Here is a 20,374-nt window from a genome sequence, read left to right as displayed (position 1 = left end):
ATTGAAAAGCTGTATTATATTGAAAAGTGCTTGTTTATTGTGAAAGGGTAAAAATGCCTTTAAGGAAAAAATCAAATACAGAATTGTATTAAGAGTGTCTTTTCTTGGGCACCTGGATGGCTCATTCATTAAGCATCTGCCTTCGGCTCAGGTCATGATCCCAGGGTCCTGGGATCGAGCCCCACATCGGGCTCCCTGCTCGGCGGGGAGCCTGCTTCTCCCTCTGTCTGCCGCTCCCCCTCCTTGTGTTACCTCTCTCACTGTGTCTCTGTCTGTCAAATAAAGAAAATCTTAAAAAAAAAAAAAGTGTCTTTTCTTCATATCCACAAGCACTGGAATTTTCAGAAGTTTTACTGTTATTTTTAGAGTTGCCCATTTGTTATCCCTTATCTCTAGTGTGCTAAAGGAGTGGAGGGGGGGGCCTTGATGGATGTTGACTTGGGCCTGGATTGAATTAAGAGGTGGTCAGGGAGAGCCTCAGAATGAAGAGTCTCCAAAGAAACCTCACGTTATAAGGGGTTTTGAAAGGAAAAGTAGGGGCACCTGGGTGGCTCAGTTGGTTAAGCGACTGCCTCCGGCTCAGGTCATGATCCCGGAGTCCCAGGATCGAGTCCCACATCAGGCTCCCTGCTTGGCAGGGAGTCTGCTTCTCCCTTTGACCCTTCCCCCTCTCATGTGCTCTCTCTCCATTCTCTCTCTCAAATAAATAAAATCTTTAAAAAAATGAAAGGAAAAGTAGGGAAGGGATAAGAGAAGGGCATAAATTGATTAACAAATGGAAAACTGAGGAAGAGATAGAAATTAAAAGATCCTAAAGGGGAAGAGTGTGTGAAAGACAAAAGAAAGTAGGAAGAAAAGTGAGTTGGAAGGAAAGGATCTAAAGATGAAGCTTGCGGAGTTGGAAGGAGCTGACTTGTTCCCTGAGGATAGCTGCTGACCATCAGTTTGCCTCATGAGTGTTCACTGTAAACCACAGTAGCAAGTTGCACCTCTCCATTACTAGTAAAACCATGATCTGTGCAGTATTTGTAGTGCTCAAGTTAAAGTACATCCACAATCCTGCTGTTCGGGAGAGTTACCAAACACTTTCCAAAGTTCTGCTTCTCCCCATTTGTTTAATTTCTCATGATTTATTTCTCTCCTTCCCACTTCTATTTTTTTCTTCTACCAATTCTTCTAGGTAGGCTCATATATGCCTTGTAAGGTCTTTGTGCTGTCAGACTACGTGACTGACAGACAAATTGTATCTGGTGGGTTCCAAACTGTCCTTCCCATCTCATTCCACCATCTAGCTCCTCCTCATGATGGCTAGCCATGAGTGCTGTTGACCATCATCAGTCTTGGTTCAGCAGATTCACTGAGGTGGTAGCTACACTTGAGCACCTGTTGTTCACAGACCTCTCCATGACTTCTCCTCAAAGTCCCCCTTTGGTGTCCAGGGAGGTTTGGCTTGTCAGATTGACTACTTGATGATGATGACTCTTTTCCTTCTCCCTGTCCTTTAGTCTGTGCCTTCCACAGCAATTCTGACGGCTGTGTAAGGTCTGATTCCTATGTGACAAGGGATTAGATCACTTACAGTACCCCTGCTCACCAGACTCATAAATCCTCTAATTCAAATGTGGAGTTGTGTCCACACTTTATCTGCCTCTCTGAGGTACAGCCAACTCTTAGTGGTGAGCACTGCTAAATTTTCTTACCTTGTTGACATAGGAATACATTTTTAGAAGACACACAAGCCTTTTATAAAAATATTCTGTGGTGTTTGTGCCAGAGTTACTTGATTTTGTAATACAGCTTTCTTATTGTTTCACAAATTATTGCCACAAGAACTAGAAGGAAAGTTTTGCTTTCAAGTGGTTCCCACAGGGTTGTGGTTTATTAGTCTGCTGCTAGAACTTTGAAGTCCTATATAACGACATAAAAAAGATTACTAACTATGTAATATTGAAGTTGGCATTTAGGAACAACCTTTGTTATAGAGAATACTCCCAATCCGAGTGAGTTTTGTGTAATCCGTCCCTTCGAACTACATGTCGTTTAACATGTACTTAAACTTTATAGATTTTAACACATAAAAATAGTGACACATGATTTTGAAGTTTCATTTTATGGACATGAGTTTTTTGGACTTTAACATCTTGAGAGTATTTCAAATTATGAGCTAAGAATGTGACTTTGGCATTATCTGGCCAATTTGAGGAGGCCATTTCATGTGTTTGAGTGAACTCAGGTTTTTGTTTTTTGTGGGTTTTTTTTTTTTTTGAATAGTAGAAATCATTTTTTCCCTGAGAATATCTTGGGTAAGGGTTTGTTAGTGAAACTTAACGTGTACCATTGAATGCCAAAATGGCCATACGTTTCATAAACCTCACAGTAGTCTGAAACATTAAAAGAGTGGTATTTCTCTGCTCAAAGTATTCTTTATTTTTTTTTTAAAGATTTTATTTATTCATGAGAGACAGAGAGAGGCAGAGGGAGAAGCAGGCTCCCAAGGAGCAGGGAGCCTGATGCGGGACTCGATCCCAGGACCCTGGGATCATGACCTGAGCCGAAGGCAGACGCTTAACCATCTGAGCCACCCAGGCGCCCTCAAAGTATTCTTTAGATTCAACATCATATCATTATCCAGAGCTTTTGACTTATATTAATGCCAGAATAGTTCAAATGGCCAACTCTCACGTACATAAAAAAAAATAAAAGCTATGCTACCTATATGTAATAAGAGACACAAAGAGAAATGATATATTTGTTATGTGTACCCGTATGATAGATACCATTGTATGAAGGCAGTCATTAGCTACTAAAAGTAGGCAGGAAATGAAAGAGATTCAGCCCTTGAAGGGAATCAACCGTGGGTAAGATCCTCATTTACATACGGTACCACTTAATTTATTGTCTGCCCTCTCTAAATCTACTTTTTACTGTCTTGCTATGTCCCATGGACGTCCTTCTTTGCCAAGAACATTTTAGTTTCCTCAGTGGACGGTGCTGAAGGGACACTGGGGGGGAAGGCGTTTCTCTTCCTGGTTCTGGTATGCTTGCATTCCTGCTGGTTCCACAGCTGCCATTAGCATGCTTGTGTGCAGCATTGAGTGGTATTGATTCTCTAGCAAGTTTCTGATGGTAGTTGTGGCCCTCCATTCCATGCCTGCCAGCTCTTGTTTGCTGACACCCTAGTGGAGGTTTTCCTTTTGTCCAGTCCCAGTGTGTGGTTTTGTGCCTGCCAGCCTTACTTCCCTGGCCCAGCAGTAGACTCCAGCTTGGTGGTCCCCATGTGCAGTACCCTGTTGATCAGCCTTAGGTCCCTGGCCATCTAGTTTTAGCCCATGTTTTCTGACATCCCAGCCTTCGCTTGCTGATGGTGCACCATCTCTGGCCCAGGTCAGGTTGCTAAACTTCTTGACCATCCAGTGGGCTGCAGCCAGATGTTTTTAAATGAGTTTGAATTTCAGCCTTGGAGAGTGGGGGCCCCTTTCTATGTTTGTTCCTTCCTTGGGTTTATTTCCTCAGATTTTTAAAAGAGTTTTATTAATTGTTAGTAAACTATCATATACAGTTAATAATAGTTTATATTAAACCTTTCCTGTTCAAGTTATGTGTAGTGTACAAGTCCTTATTGAAGAATGAACAATACAGTTTTTGTTGTTGTCCCTGCGGCAACTTCTCCATCCCTGTAGTATCAAGGAAGAAAGCTAAAACTTTTGTCCTGAGAAGCTAGAGCTTGAACATGGGGCTCCCAGGGCATTTGGGAATTGAGGAAATTTAGAATGGACACAGAGGAGGGGGCGGGACCATATGTGCATATAACAGCTTAAAGCCTTTGCTGACTCCAGAACTCTGCATACATGGGACAGTATTCCAAGGGACCTGGGGGGGGGGAAATGAACTGGAAGACTGAAAGATGACCAGACACTTAGGCAGGTGCTCACCCCAGAGGAGACAGAGTTGGAGCTTGCAGTCCTGTCATGTTAAAGAGAGTTAGTGAATACCTTTGGATTTTTATTAATACTCCAGAGGGACCACATCTTAGGAGTAGAGACTGCTTACCAGGCAACAATCACCACCCTTCAGAGGAAGAGGAAACAATCTACAGTCTGTAACACATGTCTACAGTGCCCACTCTATAGTTCAAAATTACTCTGTTCAGAAAAAAAAAAAAAGTAAAGGTGATTAAATTAAGAGAATCAGTCAATTAGGAAAAGACCGACATGTTGGAAACAGTAGTATAGGATTTCAAAATAATGTTGAAAAAAAAATGTTGAATCTACAAGAATCTACCTTGACATAATGCATGAGATCTGATGAATTTCAAGACAAATAGAGAAAATGTAAAAAAGAATACAGGGAAAACTGAGGACTGAAAAACATCCAGGATAAAATTAGATTGAAATCTATTGGCTGTGGTCAACAGTGAGCTTGAGAATAGATTGTCTTCTATGATACTGGGGTGAAAGCTGCCAGTCTTGTTATGGCCTGGGTACATACCTGGAACCTAGTACTTCTATTTTACTCTGTAACTCAGAGCAGTTAGAAGCCAGCCAATATATTTAAGGAGAGGCAAAACAGACCTCCCTCCCCTAAGAATTTGTGGTGTTAATCTATCACAATCATCCTGTTCTAAGAATAAGAAATGGGGAAGACAGTGGACTTTCTGCTGGTTTTAACAACTTATGCGTTGTCTAGTCAGTTGCTATACTCTTTGGAGTCTTTGTATTCTTGTCCATGAAAGGGGAAAATATAGTCTGGGCTGGGTTGAGAAGTAAACGTCTAAAAGTAATATACAGTTAATGAAAGCTATGTATTATGTGCAGTTCCATTGTTCGTTGGTTTGATTGCTTCAGTCCCTAAAGTTCACATGTAGATGTGGTTAATTACATAAGCTTTTTTTCTTTGTTCCATAATTTTGAGATAGATTTGGAAGTAATGTGAAGTTTTTTCTGTGAAACTTTTTTTCTGGTTGCAGTTATATTTTAATATTGAAAATAGATAAAGGTATAGAAGTTGTTGAGCCAGCCATTGTAACTGGGGTCAGAAATTTTGATCTGAGACTATGTATTATGTAATATAATCATACAGAGGCAGTAGTAGTGCCTTGACATCAGTGAACACAAATCTTTGTACTGTACCACTAAATGAACTTGGACCTCGAGCCAGGTACCTACTCAAGCCACTCTTCCAGTGGGTATTCTCTTTGCTGGGCTTGCCTGCCCTGCCACTCTGGCATCCTAATACACCTTTCTTATTCAAGCCTATTTGCCCAGTGATGGAAGGAGTCAGAAACAATGATGACATTGGGAGTCGAAAATGCCCTACTTCTGTTTCTATGTCCTTGAATAATAACGGGCATAGTTTTTAGTTTTTCTGGGCCTAATAATTCAAATATTAAGGATTTGGACTAGATGTCTAAATTTTTTTTTTTTTTTGGCTCTGATTTTACAGTTCAGAAACTGTTAAAGGACTGGGGATGGCAATGATTATCTATTAAGAAAAACTGAGTAGAGATCGAAAAGATACCCAGTGGTCATTTGGTTGGTGACATAAGCCTAAGCTAGTATAAAGTATTAATACAGCCCAAACACACTGAACTGATGGAATGATGCAAAGTATATGAGAAGTCATAGTAGTAGAGACATTTGCCAGGTGAATCATGACAAGGATATTCCAAATTGTTAGAGAATAAACCGTTGCTTTAAAATAGATTTCCCACTTTATTGAGACCATTAATTTCAAAAAGATTTATTCCAGTGACAGAAATACTGGTCTTGTTAATAAAGCTCTAGTAATAACTGATATTTTAGCTTACAGAATTAAAACAGATTTAGCCACATATTTCTATTCAATGTTAGATTTCTTAAAACAGCAATTAAATATTAAAATGCATTATTAATTGAACAAAAGAAGTAAATCCCTGTTGCTTGATTTAGAGCCACTTGCCCTTTTCTTTGGATTGCAGTTCTCATTTGGGTGTCTGTTGTGTCTAAGCTTCTGTTTTTCTGCAGCATGCATTTTCATTTGTTCTTTACTGCTCGATTAGTTGGGAGTTTGTATAGAGTGGGGATTGACCAAGGAGAAGTGTACATGTGTTTTTAAGATAGTTAGAGACAGTCACTTGAAACTGACTGAAAATGTCCTCTTCTGCCTCACCCTACAATACACTTAATTGGTTAAATTAACATGGCATTGCCCATTCATACAGAAGGAAAGGGAAACTGCTAGTTCACAGAGTACACACTTTATGGAAGGCAGAATAAATAGTATGTGATATAGTCCTATTTTCTAATTAAGGTACTTGCACAGGGTCGAAATATGTTAAATGGCAAACCCAAGATCCAAATTGTGGCATCACTACAATACTGGTTACGTTTCCTGAAATTGATAATTACAACAATGTCATGCTTTATTCTAATACATCCTACTTATAAAAAGTATAATTACTTATACAAATATGTTTTCAATAAGATTAGCAACACAGAATGAAAAGACTGGAGTATTTCCTTAGCAAGTTAGCTGGAAGTATATTCAGCAGTTCGGTTTTTATTAGCATATTGTCTGTCTTTTTATCTCTGGTTTTCATCTTTTTGGTTTAACTTAGTGGGTTAGTTCTGATGTTGAGTATGCTTTAAATACGCATGCCTTAGGGGAATAAGTGGCTTTGAAATGGAAGAAAATAGGATGACTAACTCCATTATTTTCTGATAGAGTTCAGTGAAGGAGGTTCAGGAAACACCCTATTTGTGTTTAATACTAAATTCCTTTCTTGGGAACACACCTTTTTCTTAACCATAGTAGTCTGCAGGGTAATGAGAAAAATGCAAGGAATAAATGTTTTATTATCTAATTCTGAGAATAACTAAAACTTCTAAGATGCTTTGGTCATCTTAGAATAACTAAAACGTCTAAGATGCTTTTCTTTTTCCTTAAGGTAATCAGAAGTTTCTTTATAAGTTAAAAAATGTCCAAAGCCTTCCTTAATCTGATGAAGATAGGTTACACCATTGGTGCAGTCTGTGTGTTCCTTACCACAAAATATTAAATGGTATTAAGAGTATAAGGAAGTTATATATTTTTCCCTTTCATTAGAAGTAGGCTAGTCTACTTACTGCATACCTGATTTTGATGGATTTTGGAATGCATAAATGCCCTTTGTTTTCAACCCTACTCCAAATCATGTCACATCATGTCCTGGTGGTCTATAAAGTAGTATAATATTATGTGAAAAAAATCAAAATGTAGCACTCAATATACAGTTCAGTAAATTTTACTTTTCAATTAGCAATAATTGCGCCTCAGATAAACCTCATTGGCTACGATACTGCCACTGCGCAAAGCTTCAGTAAATTTTACTTTTTATAGTCACCATGTTTATTCATTCAGGTGAAATTATTAACTTTTAGTTCTAAAAGGAACATCTTTCCTTGCATAATTTTTCAAGAGGATTTGTAACTATCAAATTGTATAATTAAAATGTCCTCTTATTTTCTGTAAGACATTGTAAATGTTTAATTTACTAAAAAAATTTATTCTCATCCAATGTAAATGATAAACAGTGTAATTATGTTACCCCCCCTCACCCCCACCCCCGCCTCGTGCAGCTGCTTGTGTCTTGACTCTATTTTCTGGAAGATAAAACAGTGATATCATTTAAAGTGGTATTAAGGTTTGGTAGTACTCTGTTTAGTTTGCGCCCAGGTAAAGTAAATCCTGACAGAGCAGGAAGAAAAACAAATCAGGAGACCCCAATTAAGTTCTCAGTTTCTCTTCTGAAATTGACATCGTAAATGCTAGACTAGAAACAGGATAAGGGTATATTTGTTAATGCTGTTGTTAACACACTGAAGCCAACTATGAGAAGGGGGACTATCACAGTAAAAAAAAATCCACAAACTTTGAAATTATGCTGTTGGGATTTGAATATTAGTTCTTACTCTGCCAATCTGTTTCCTTACCTCATTTTCTTAATGATTAAATAGATACTACTTGAAGCCCTATCTCAAAGGGAACTTGGGATGAGCTAACCCATGTGAAATTTTCTAGTACAGTACTTCATACTAGAAGTGATTGTCTGCTGTTGTGAGGTGCAGAGATTCCCAAGACTCCTAGCATGAAACAACAATCAATTATTTTTGCTTGCCTGTCTGCAGATTGGCTGGGTGTTGGTTGATCTAGGCTGGGCTTGACTGGGTTGTTGTTATGTCTGGTGTTTCATATGTGGTTCCCTGCTTGAGGGCTGTGCTCAGGTTTGCTCTATGTGTGTTTCTTGAGTCCAGGCTGAAGGGGCAGCAGCTACCTTGGAGAACTTCTTAGAGCAATGGCAGAAATTAGAAGAGAAGTGGAAAGATGTGATTCTTCAAAAGCAATAGGCATGCATCTATCACAGTGCCACTTCCACTCCCATCTCATTGGACAAGGGAAGCCATGTGACCAGTCCCCACATGAGTGCAGTGGGCAGGTACACTTCACACTTGAGATGGTTGCAAAGGCATGTGTATATCATTCTACTACAAGGACATGAAAAAATTAAGACCACTACTTACATCTTCATTAGTCAACAAATACTAGATGTTGCTTCTGCTTTTCTTTTAAAAGTTATTTTTAACTTCTTTACTTTTTCTTCTTACCATGAACTTTTTGGCTTGAACAAAATAGGTACTGAACCTGTAACATTCTTGTGGTATTAGTAGCTTTACAAGTCTGACTAATCACATATCTTTTTTTCTGCTGACACAAGTGCTTTTTCTTATACTCTGGCCTAATTTCATCCTTTAGATCACAGCTTAAAAGTCAACTCCTTATGAAGCCTTCCTGTGTTTTCTCCTTATTTTCTGATTCCCTTTTTAATTTCCTTTGTAGTACTTATTTGATCTGTAATAATTTGGTTTGTGTACTTGTTTGTTACCTTTATTCCCTGAAAATGAGGGACTTTGTCTTGTTCATTGTGTTTGCTTCAGAGACCTTGGTTGGTTTTGATAACCGACCGTTAGGGCCACTTTTTACTTCCTGTGCTTTAAATTCTTCCTTTTACATTTCAAATTCACCAATGAATAGTGAGCCTCCAAAACCTTAGGCTCCCATACTTGACCCCAAAGCATCAGAAACATTGACCTCTGCGTGCGTGCTTTCTACCTGTGACCTTGCTATGTAGCCCTGGGTGTGCTGTATCATTTCCAAGTCTTGTAAGTGATGAAGTTTTATCTCCTCCTCCCCCCCGCCCCGCCCCAAGTTTCCTGATGGCTGTTGCTGAAGGGTGTCTTGGAATCCTACTAAGAATTGCCAGGGTTGGTCTGGTCATAACATTGATTTGGAGATAGGAGATGCCTGTGGGAGGCTTCCTGGGGTCCATGTGAGTGCCCATGGATATTTGTAGCTGATAGCATTCCTATCAGTAGGTGGAGACTGGCACAAAAGAGTAAGAAGAATAAAATTGGATATTTATCCAATAAAATTGGATAGAACAAGTTTCTTTTTAGTTGAAATAAAGTATTACTCTGTCTCATGTTGGTATGGTAGTTTACTACAAGCGTTTATTAAACAACACATTAGAACACTTAAATTGTACAATGGATTTTGAAGAAGCATTTTTAGAGGGAAGTGAATTTAGCAACACTTTAACAAAACCTTTGTATCTTGATGCAGAGGATTCAAGGAAATGTTTAGGGTTCTGTAAGGAAATAACCTAAGTAAATGCTGTCTCCAGAAGCAGATTGCTTATACTATTAGAAAGTAGATTTCTGATATATAAAATGGGCTAATTCCACATGCTTTATAAATCTCAAAGGGCTGAGAATGACATTATAGTTCCCATACTGGTCGTGACCATGAGAGTTGAGTGCTGCCTACAAATGTGTGGGTATCTCCTATATTTTCCTTTAACAACAAAAGTTTCAGCAATACTGGGTTCTCTGTACTCTTTTGTGCTATATTGTCATACAAATGACATCTTCATACACTGTATACCCTTCAATACTCATTGATAATTACTGCTCTTCCTAAATCAGATAAAATGGTACAATGTAGTTGTTTGTTGTATTAAGTTCTGTATGTAGTTACTTTTACTGGTTGCTGTCTGTTACTTCACTTTAGCCTTGAAGACTTCCTTTGGTGTTTCTTCTGGACCATGCTGGCTGGTAAAACATTCTATTGCTGTTTGCTTACATGGAATGTTGTACTTCATTTATGAAGGATTATTTTGTTGGATATAAAATTCTTGGTTGACAGTCTTTTTTCTTTTAGTGCTTAGAATATGTTTTGCCACTCCTTAAGGGAGTTCATCAGACATGGTTTCCTTTGGTTCATGAAACATGTTTAAAATAACTTGAGTCTTTATCTAGTAAGTCAGAAGTCTAGTCTTTCTCAGGACAGTTGTATGATTTTTTTTCTTTACGTATGCTCTTGTTTCTTGGCATATCTGCTAATTTTTGTTGAAAACTGGCCATTTTTAATAATATGGCAATTTTGGAAATCAGAACCCATCCCCCTAGAGTTTGCTGTTGAAAATACTTGTTTCTACTATTGATTTGTTAAATGACTTAACCTGAATTATGTAGTATGTATATTCTTCACTGGCTACATATGACATAGTAGAGAAGTCTCTGCTAGGATAGTTCACTGGTCACTTAACGAGAAGAGATTTCCTTAAGTATCTGGAACAAACCATGTTTCCTGCTTTGCCTAGTGTCTGTGTGTGTAGGGGCACACTGGCTGTGCTCAGGGAAGCAGTTCACAGCTCTGGCTTGGTTCTCACTTTCTGCTTGTGAAGCACTAGATCAGTCAGAAGAGCGAGCATAGGACCTTCTCATGTCTTTCGTTGGCATGTGGGCAACCCTATGCATGCTCATGGTCTTTACTAGATCCCTAGGAATAGCATTTGAGCTTTTCAAAGCCTTGTATGGATATCTCATTCTTCAGCTTTTCCTTTTAATGGTTCAGGTTAGCTTATTGTTTGCCTCAGTTGTTACCACATGAGGCAGCTGCTGCAATAAGCAATTACTGTTGATACTTTTTAGTACATTCCCAGGGAAACATTCACTGGAAGTCTCTGACTTAAGTCAAATAAAAACAGACCTTGGAACTTAAGTTTTGCATGTAGCTTGTAGACAGGTGAAGGGGTAAAACTCTGGCAGCTACCTGGGGATTAGAATTTGGAGAAGCTCCAGTTTTGTTCTGCCTTATCCAGTGGCTGCTACGCTTCTGTTTTTCACTGTGGATGTAGCGTATTGGCTTTCAAGATGGCAGTCATGGTCAGAAGAGGCTGTTGGCGGCGGGTGGGGGCGGTTTGGGGAGAACAGGGTAAGTTAAAATGGCACAATATTCACTGTTTTTTTTTTTCTTTACCAAGATTCAGCATTAGCTACTGGAACAAACATTCCATAGACTGTCACATGGCTTTGATTAATTTCCAGAGTTCTGAAAAAGTTAATTTTCATAATATCTGTCAATGTTCTTGTTGCTTTTATGGAAAAAAGAATTACAGTGCCCTCAACAAGTAACTATATTTACTTGATTTAGTGCCCTCAATAAATAACAGTATTACTTGATTGTTTACGTGACTGTTGTCTCAGATGTCTGAGTTTAGGATTGTCAAGTCAAATATGCAAGAGCCAAATATGCCAACATTGATTATTGACCATATACTATTTACTTGCCATATCCATCATGTTACTTATTAACTATATTTTGATACTAAATACACATTGTTTAAATGTCTTTTCCTTTAAATTGGAACTATATTTCTCTAAAATGTACATTTGTGCTTACTTTTGCCTTTTAATTACCATTAAGTACATATGATTTGCCTGATTCAAGGGGGTGGGGACTTTGAGTATATTCTGTAGAAAAAGAGTGAGTGAAAATGCTGAACTTGGAAGGGTTAAATCATAATTGTCTAACCTGTGTTCCATGGAATGTTCTTTAAGGTAAGTTCTTGGGGAAAGGCTTCATGGTAAAATATATTTGGGAAGTAATAGACATAATATCACCCACTTGAATATTTAAAAATGGATATTAGTAACCAAAGACACGAAGTTGCTAAAGTTTAAGGTAGCATTTCCTAAACTTAATTGCATAAGGAGCATTTTCTGCTAGCAATACCCTGAGAAATAAGTACATTTCTGCACAAGAAACCAGTACACCTCTGGACAATTTTATTCACTTACTTTAACTTTATATTTCAAATAAAGTTATGGGGAAGATATGCATAGGTGATTAGTGGTGACAAGTTGAGATAAAAGCAATCTTAACATACTTTGCTGGAGAATATAAATGTACTTAGTTATGCTAAGCTGTATCATTAACCATACTTTTTATAAATGAGTTAATAAATTGACAAAATTAAATTTTTATTTGTGCTATAGAACTTTAAGAATACAGTGAATTAGTTCTTAATGCTTTGCACAGTTCCAGACAAATGGCAATTTTTAATGTGTGTGTATGTGTAATGATTTAGTGCATTTTATTGTCTTTAAGATAATATGATTTCATAGAACTTATCACTTGGAAGAAAGAAAGCTACAGGAAACTGAAATAGAATTTTGAGCTCCTGATTTTTGGGGATGGACCATTTCTAGGTTTGTAAATTCAGGGAAAGCTATTGAAACCCTTTGAAACAGGCAAGAAGAACATTTTCTGGTCTAATCTGTTTGAAAATGCCACAGAGTTTAATGCAGTATCCCTTATGCTTGTGGCTTACATCATGGTTTCTAGATACCTGACCTTTCTATGTCTTTTTGTGATTGTAACCAAATGGGAATTAAATTTTATTTAGGCCTTTGTTTTTAATAACTGAAGAGATTCTTTTAGAAAAATACATAATTTTAGGCTTAATCTGACTATAAAATCCCTGGCTTTTGTGTTTGTGCATGTATACATGTGTGCAGGATTTTCAGTAGGTTTGCATTCTATGCAGTTTACAAATGAGAAGACTAGGCACAGTGTGTGAAGCAGTACCTCTAAGGAGTTAATTTTCCACTTATGTGTAATACCTTCAAATTGAAGTAAATGTATTGTCTTTTTCAATTAAATATTACTTGAGTATATACAATCTGAGGATCTAATGATATTCTGAAAGCAGTTTTAGATTAAATATTTGGTAGAATGCTTGAATTTTTATTTTTTTTAAAGATTTTATTTATTTGACTGAGAGAGATACTGCAAGAGAGGGAACACAAGCAGGGGGAGTGGGAGAGGGAGAAGCAGGCTTCCCGCCGAGCAGGGAGCCCAATATGGGGCTGGATCCCAGGACACCGGGATCATGACCTGAGCCAAAGGCAGTCGCTCAATGACTGAGCCACCCAGGCGCCCCTAGAATGCATGTATTTTTAAAGAATATCAACCCCTCTCAAGGTCATCCAAAAAATAGAAATCTTCCAAACACATTTATGAAGTCAGAATTACCCTGACAGGGAAACCAGACAAAGATGCCATAAGAAAATAAAATTATAGGCCAGTATCTCTGATGGACATAATGCAAAAGTCCTAAACAAAATATTAGCAAACTGAATGCAACAACACATCGAAAGGATTATTCACCACAGTCATGGGGGGTTTATTCCAGTGATGGAAGAATGGGTCACCATCTGTGAATGACTCCATGTGATGTATCACATTAACAAAATGGAGTATAAAAATCATGATCAGCCTCTATTTTTGATAAGAAAGGAGGACTTATAGAGGACATGTATTTCAACATAATAAAGGTCATAGATGACAGGCCCACATAAACCATCATACTCAGTGATGAAAAGCTGAAAGCCTTTCCTCTAAGATCAGAAACAAGACAAGGATGCTCACTATCCCCACTTGTATGCAATGTAGTTTTGGAAGTTCTAGCCAGAGCAATTAGGCAAAAAAAAAAAGGGGTGACATCCAACTGGAAAGGAAGAAAATAACTCACTATTTGCAGATCATGTGGTATAGGTAATAAACCTTAGAGTCCACCAAAAACTATGAGAATGAATAAATTCAATAGTTACATAATATAAAATCAAAACACAGAAACTTGTTTCTATACACTAACAGAAAAATCTACACACTAAAAACAATTGCATCAAAGAGAATAAAATATGTAGGAACAATTTAACCAATGAGGTGAAATACTTACATATTGAAAACTAGGATAATAAGAAAAGAGATTGAAACATAAATGGAAAGATTTTTCTGCTGATGGATTAGAAGAATCAATACTTAGAATGTCCATACTGAAAGCAATCTACAGATTCTGTGCAATTCCTATCAAGTTTCCAATGGTGTTTTTCACAGAAATAGAAAAAATCATCCTAAAATTTGTACAGAACCACAAAAGACCATGAATAGCCAAAGAGGTCTTGAGAAAGAACAAATGTGGAGTCATTATGCTTTTAATTGCAAACTACATTAACAAGCTATAGTAACTAAAACACTATGTTATCAGCATAAACACATAGTATCAATGAAACAGAACCCAGAAATACAAACATGCATATTGTCACTTTATGACAAGTCAGGCACATAAGGGAAAAGGACAGTCTTTCCAATAAATGGTGTTGGTGACACTAGGCAACCATATGCATAAGGAGAGAACTTGACCACTATCTTGTACCATACACAAAATGGACTAAACACTTGAGCATAGGATCTGAAACCATAAAACTACAAGCCAATCTAGGCAGTAGGCTCCTTGACGTTGATCTTGGCAATGATTTTTTTGAATCTGACCCCCAAAACAAGAACAAACACAGCAGTGAGACTACATCAAACTGAAAAGCTTCTATACCCTGAGGGGACAAAACAAAATCAAAATACAGCCTACTGAGTGGGAGGACGTATTTACAAATCATGTGTCTGGGTAATATCAAAATTTATATCAAAAATATACAAAGGACCCCTAAAATTCAATAGAAAAGTATCTAAAAAATGGGCAATCTGAATACATTTTCCAAGAAGACCTGCAGCTGGCCCATAGGTACATGAAAAGATGCTCAACATCTCTAATCAGGGAAATGCAAATCAGAACCACAATGAGCTATCGTTTCACACCAGTCATAATGACTAGTACCAAAGAGCCAAGAAATAACAAATGTGGGCAAGGATGTGGAGAAAACGGAATCCTCCTGCACTGTTGATGGAATGTAAATTGGTGCAGCCACATTGGAAAACCGTATGGAGGTTGCTCAATTAAAGAAATACCATGATTTAGCACTTCCGCTTCTGGGTATTGATCACACACAAAGGAAAACCTTCAAAAAGATATCTGCACTCCTGTGTTCATTGCAGCATTATTTACAATAGCCAATATATGGAAACAACCAAAGTGCCTATAGATGGTGAATAAAGAAAATCTCCTTTGTGGAGTCTTAAAAACAAAACTCAAGTTCATGGTTACAGAGAAGAGATGGGTGGTTGCCAGAGGTAGGAGGTGAGGGGTGGGTGGGAGAAATGAGTGAAGGGGGTCAAAAGGTTAAAAAAAAAAAAAAAAAAACCTAACAACCAAATTACTGTTTTCTCAAAACATAGCAGGGAGGATTTCATCAACAAAATATAGGTAGAGAGTTACGTATTTATGATTTTAAAAACCAACAACTTAAGAATTGTCTGCAAGAGTATTACTACTTAATCTAGGTGTAGTGCTTTAGTGCTTCTCACAGAATTTGAAGCAAGACTGGTCATACTCTGAATATAGTCTATTTAGATTTTCTGCATTTAACCGTAGTATTGGCACAATGTAATATGCAGGATATATAAATCCTTCAGTTAAAAGTTAAGGCAGGGTTCTAGAATCTCTCAGGAGACTGAATAAAGTTAAAAAAGGGGGGGCATTAAAAAAAACCCTCAAAATATCCTGGATGAATTGGAAGATGTTTTCTCCCACTAAGGGTTCTATGGTGAGTGTGGTTAATTATCGTCTAACATGAAATACATACGTGGCTTTTAAAAATAGATGAGTGACATTAGAACAAGAAGCCTCTTTGAACTTTATGGAGAACTGAGAAGAGACTAACATTATGCAGAGTGTGTCTTAGCCTGAGGCAAAAGCAATGCACAGTGGTGAATATGGCCTGGCATTTTGAGTTAGTGATGGGACACTCCCTGTCAGCTGTGTTGAATTTCCACTTCTGTGTAAAGTCAGGTAGAATGAGTATAGGTTGCACTTTTATTACTGAGCCAAGGAGCTTCCCCTTCCTCTTTCGTGCATATATTGATAAATTATATGTAGATAAGGATACATACCTAATGATATAAATATACTGACATAAAAAATTCAAGATGAAAAACACTGTTTACCTTAAGGAACATTTTGAATTAAATGAATATATGAAAGAAAGAAATCATTTTACCCTGGGGAGAGCGCATACTTATCTCCAGCAGCTATTGCCTTGCAGTTACCTTTTTTTTTTTTTTTTTTGGCTGCACAAGATGCACTCAGAACCACAGTATTCAAGATGCTTGTTACTTGACACCGTTGAGTCCTGGCCACCTTCCCTTGTTTTTCCCCAAGGCTGTGATCTATTTGAAGATAATCAATATCACCTGGAGTGAATTGGCGACCTCCCCACTATGGGAAATGAGGAAGGAAAACTATTTCTTTCAGGTGTATGATTGAAAGGATGCTATGAAATGTTTCTACTCTTTCAGGAAAAATGGGACTAAGTTAAAACATGAAAATGAACTGGAAGGTCCTATGCCAGGCACTTATTTTCACTTTATTTTAACCTAGAATGACATCGAGATTCAAACTCCTATTTTTCTTTGACATTTCAGCAAGGCATCCAGAAATGGTACTGGCTGGAGGGGGTGGTGGTGGGGATAGAATGGCTTTTTCATGATTTGGTAGTTTTCAGGCACTAGACAAAATTGGTCCCAAATTGGTCCAATTTAGAGTTACATCAGGAAGGATGTTTTACATCTTTTTGCTGTGCATGTGAGTGATCAAGAGAGAGTTTGTAGTCTCCATTGTTACCGCTCTGAAATCTCTCACAAGCACACTTTGTGGGGGGGAAAACCCACACAACAAACTCCACAAGGTTGGGAAAGAACTCTTCAGGTATGTTTTGAATTTCTCTCTCTCTCCTAACGTCAAAACATAACATTCAAAATTAATGAAATAGTTTTAACATAGGTTAGTCACTTTTTTCCAGGAATTTTGCTTCAGCTTTTCTGTGGTCCCAAGTTAAGATAATTTTAGCTCATAATGGACTTGATGACTCTTAAATCTTCTCATATGAGGATTCCCTAGAGAAACAGTACCTCTGTGATGGGCTTTGTACAACAGATGATCTATTTTGATCCTAGGACATCCATATTTTAAGAGATTTCTTTCTTTAGCCTCTACATATGTTTCCTCCTACTCTTGATATTTTCACAATGAAAACTAATCAGCTGGGTTTGTTTTGTTTTGTTTTGTTTTTTGTATTTAATTTAGGCCTGTGTCTGTTAGATGTCTGTTTAATATCATGAAAATCCTTTGGGGGAAAGAATGTGCTTTTGCTTACATTGAATAGCAGGGAATAACTGTCAACACTCAGGGAATAATAATTATTAATCAAGGAGGGAATGCAATTCCTTCAAAGGACTGAGACCTGGGGGTGGGTAGGAGTCCTATATTTTGTTCTTAGTGCTGTCGCTGAACTTTGTTTTTCCTCTGGTTTTTCTTAATATGTATTCTAATCTTTGTTATGAAAGAGTATTATTAGGCCATGTTTTTTTGAGTATAAAGACTAAATTTCTGTTTTTGGACAGATTATCATTTCTTTTTAAGTTGCCAAGTCCACTATATTTTACCAACGTGTTACTTTAAAAGGAGTAAGTACTATTCCTTGTGATATTGGTTGTATAGTAGATGTGTTCTATATATGTTTATTTACATTTAAAAATGAAATCCTATGAGCCTCAGATAATGTAAGGTACTCTAGAACCATTAAACATGGTAGAAGATGCTATCAGTGTTCGTGCCGAAGTTAAGCTGAGACTGCAGGTTTCACATGTATTGTGAAAGAAGTACCAGGGTGCACTCTTGCAGAGTTTCAGTCTGATACTCATCATTTTGGTTTGGAAAAGGTTTTTGGATAATTGGCCATATTTGCAAATGATCATCAGTGATGTTCTTGTGGTTACACAGTCCCCAGTTCTGCCAGAGAATTTTGAGGTAATTACATCTAATAATAATTCTTACTGTTGCTGTAATTTTCCAATGTCCAGGGAACCTCCTTATCTCTTATGTTAGCAGAGAAGAGAGACAAAGTTTTTGAAGAAAGACCTGTAAGTTTCTGGAAAAATAAAGTTGGTAACAGTAACTGGCAAGTTGTTGAGACTTTTGTTAGAGCCAGGGTTTTGTTGCTTTATGATAAATCCATTTTTTTTTTTTTGCTATTCCTCTGCTTAATTTATGATTTCTGTTGCCTGTAACCTGAGTCTTAGTTGCCATAGCTCTTCAGCCATAAGAAGAACATGTGCCATTGTAGGTTTGGTTTCCTTACCCAACTTGCAGATTATTTTATTATGTTGTAGTTCAAATTTCTTGAAGATGGAATGTGATTTACTCTGCTGTATTTGTTTACCCAGATCATAAGCCATGGATCATCTGATTGGCTACTCTGGGGATAGGTCCACAGCAATAGACTGAACAGCAGAAGGGGGTTGGGGACGGAAGAAATGACAGGAAATAAAACAAGGTTGATGCTGCTTTAGCTAGGACTGTGGATTAGGCATTTTCTTTAAAAAAAAAAAAAGGGGTAAGGCAGGGTAAGCACCCAATATTTGTACTATATTCAAAACAAGTTCAAGTATACAGTGTGTCATCTGATGATGTCCTAATCATGGGAATAAAAACAGGCAAATTGAGGCAAATACTGAAAACCTTACATTGTTGTAGGCATTTCCACTACTGAGATAAAAGTGAGGCCAACATTAGAATTGTTTTTTGACAACTCAGTTGTTATATAGTGGACAGATTACACAAGGAAAATGAGGTTAGAGATTGTGTAATGGAGAGTGTACTAGAGGCAAGGGCCAGTGTAGTATATGAAACGTAAGGGCCTAAGCACATCAAAGGCCAGTGTGATGGCCTGGAGCCTTTGCTGTTTGCCAGTGGCATACTCTGCTGATCCATGATGCAATCCACAGAACATGCAGGGAATGTGCAGAAAGTGATCTACCTACTGGGCTGTGTTTTTACTCCCTTGTTTGATACCTGTTGATAACAAATAAAATCTCAACTCCTTGTAGGCTAAGGGGATTTGAAAAAAAATTCCTTAGAATAGGATGTTATCTATTAGAGAAGAAGGAGTGCAATCGAGGTGTCCTAGATGACCTTCTAGTGTGCCCAGGTGATCCTGCTATAATAATTTTTTTCCAGTCTGTAGCTGTCTGTGCTATGAAGTTCGTCCTGCCCAGGGTCCACAGTTGAGCTCTCTGTGGGTGAGGGACAGGTATGCAGGTCTTAGTTCATTCTCTGCTCAGCAAGGCTTTTGTGGAGATGTGTGTTAATATGCATGTTTGATGTAATACATTCCTTAGGATGTATTACATATATTTGATAGACTGATTTAAAGACAAAAAGGTGTTTGTTTTCATCATCCAGCTTATGAGGGGTAACATTGCCAGGATATTATTTGTTATCTTCAGTGTGCTCTTTTTTATTTGCATCTCTGTCCTGATTGTGTTTCCTTCCCTGCTATTATTGTGTTTAATTTTGTGTTAATAATTTTCTTGCCTTCCTCTATAGTCTTAACATATAAGTAGAGTATCCAAATATTGCTTGGTTTTGGATATTTTTGTAAAGAGAGTCATCATACTTGTAATATTTCTCTGTGACTTTTTGTACAACGTCTTTGAGACTCCTGTTGCATGTATTTGTAGTTTATTACTTAGAGTTGCTTAATATACTATAGACTATTCATCAAAGTCTTCCTAGTTGGTAAATTTGTAACTTTTTCAATAACTTAGTTTGCCATTGCTGTATCATTGGTATGTAACAAAACATCTACAAACATGGTGGTTCGATGTTAATTTACGCTCATGTATCTGTAGGTTAGCAGAGGTTCTGATTGGACTTGGCTAGATAGCTCTGTTTTGGGGTAGCTCTGCCTCACATTGCAGGTGTACATAGGCTGGACAATTTCCCATTCTTCACCCTTTGACCAGCAGTTTATCCAGGAATGTTCTTTTATGGAGATGGCAGAGGTATAAGAGAGGGGAAACACGCAAGGTTTCTTAGAGCTTAGATTTGCAACTGGGACACTGTCACTTCTGCCTCCTATTGGATAATGCAAATCATATGGCCAAACTTGCAGTGAATTCATTTTCTCCATTCTCAGGCTTTGGCCATCATGGACCTGTTTTCTGTCTCTATAGTTCTTTGCCTTCTAGAATGTCATACAAATGGAATCATAGATGTATATAG

The 20,374-nt window shown here is 37.6% G+C and overlaps 1 protein-coding gene and 1 pseudogene across 1 annotated transcript in view; one reads left to right on the top strand and one right to left on the bottom strand.

The window, feature by feature from the left end:
- CRPPA (CDP-L-ribitol pyrophosphorylase A) overlaps positions 1–20,374 on the top strand; it is a 408,855-nt gene that overhangs the window by 52,717 nt on the left and 335,764 nt on the right. The gene's annotated exons all lie outside the window — the stretch shown is intronic.
- On the bottom strand, positions 7,206–7,333 carry LOC112825354 (U4 spliceosomal RNA; annotated as a pseudogene).

This window comes from Callorhinus ursinus, unplaced genomic scaffold (assembly GCF_003265705.2).
Source record: "Callorhinus ursinus isolate GAN/ISIS: 27379988/994484 unplaced genomic scaffold, GSC_fseal_2.0 scaffold12, whole genome shotgun sequence".
NCBI classification, from domain to species: Eukaryota; Metazoa; Chordata; class Mammalia; order Carnivora; family Otariidae; genus Callorhinus; species Callorhinus ursinus.
Note: the sequence above shows the minus strand (reverse complement) of the source record. Positions and strands in the feature narration are given on the sequence as shown.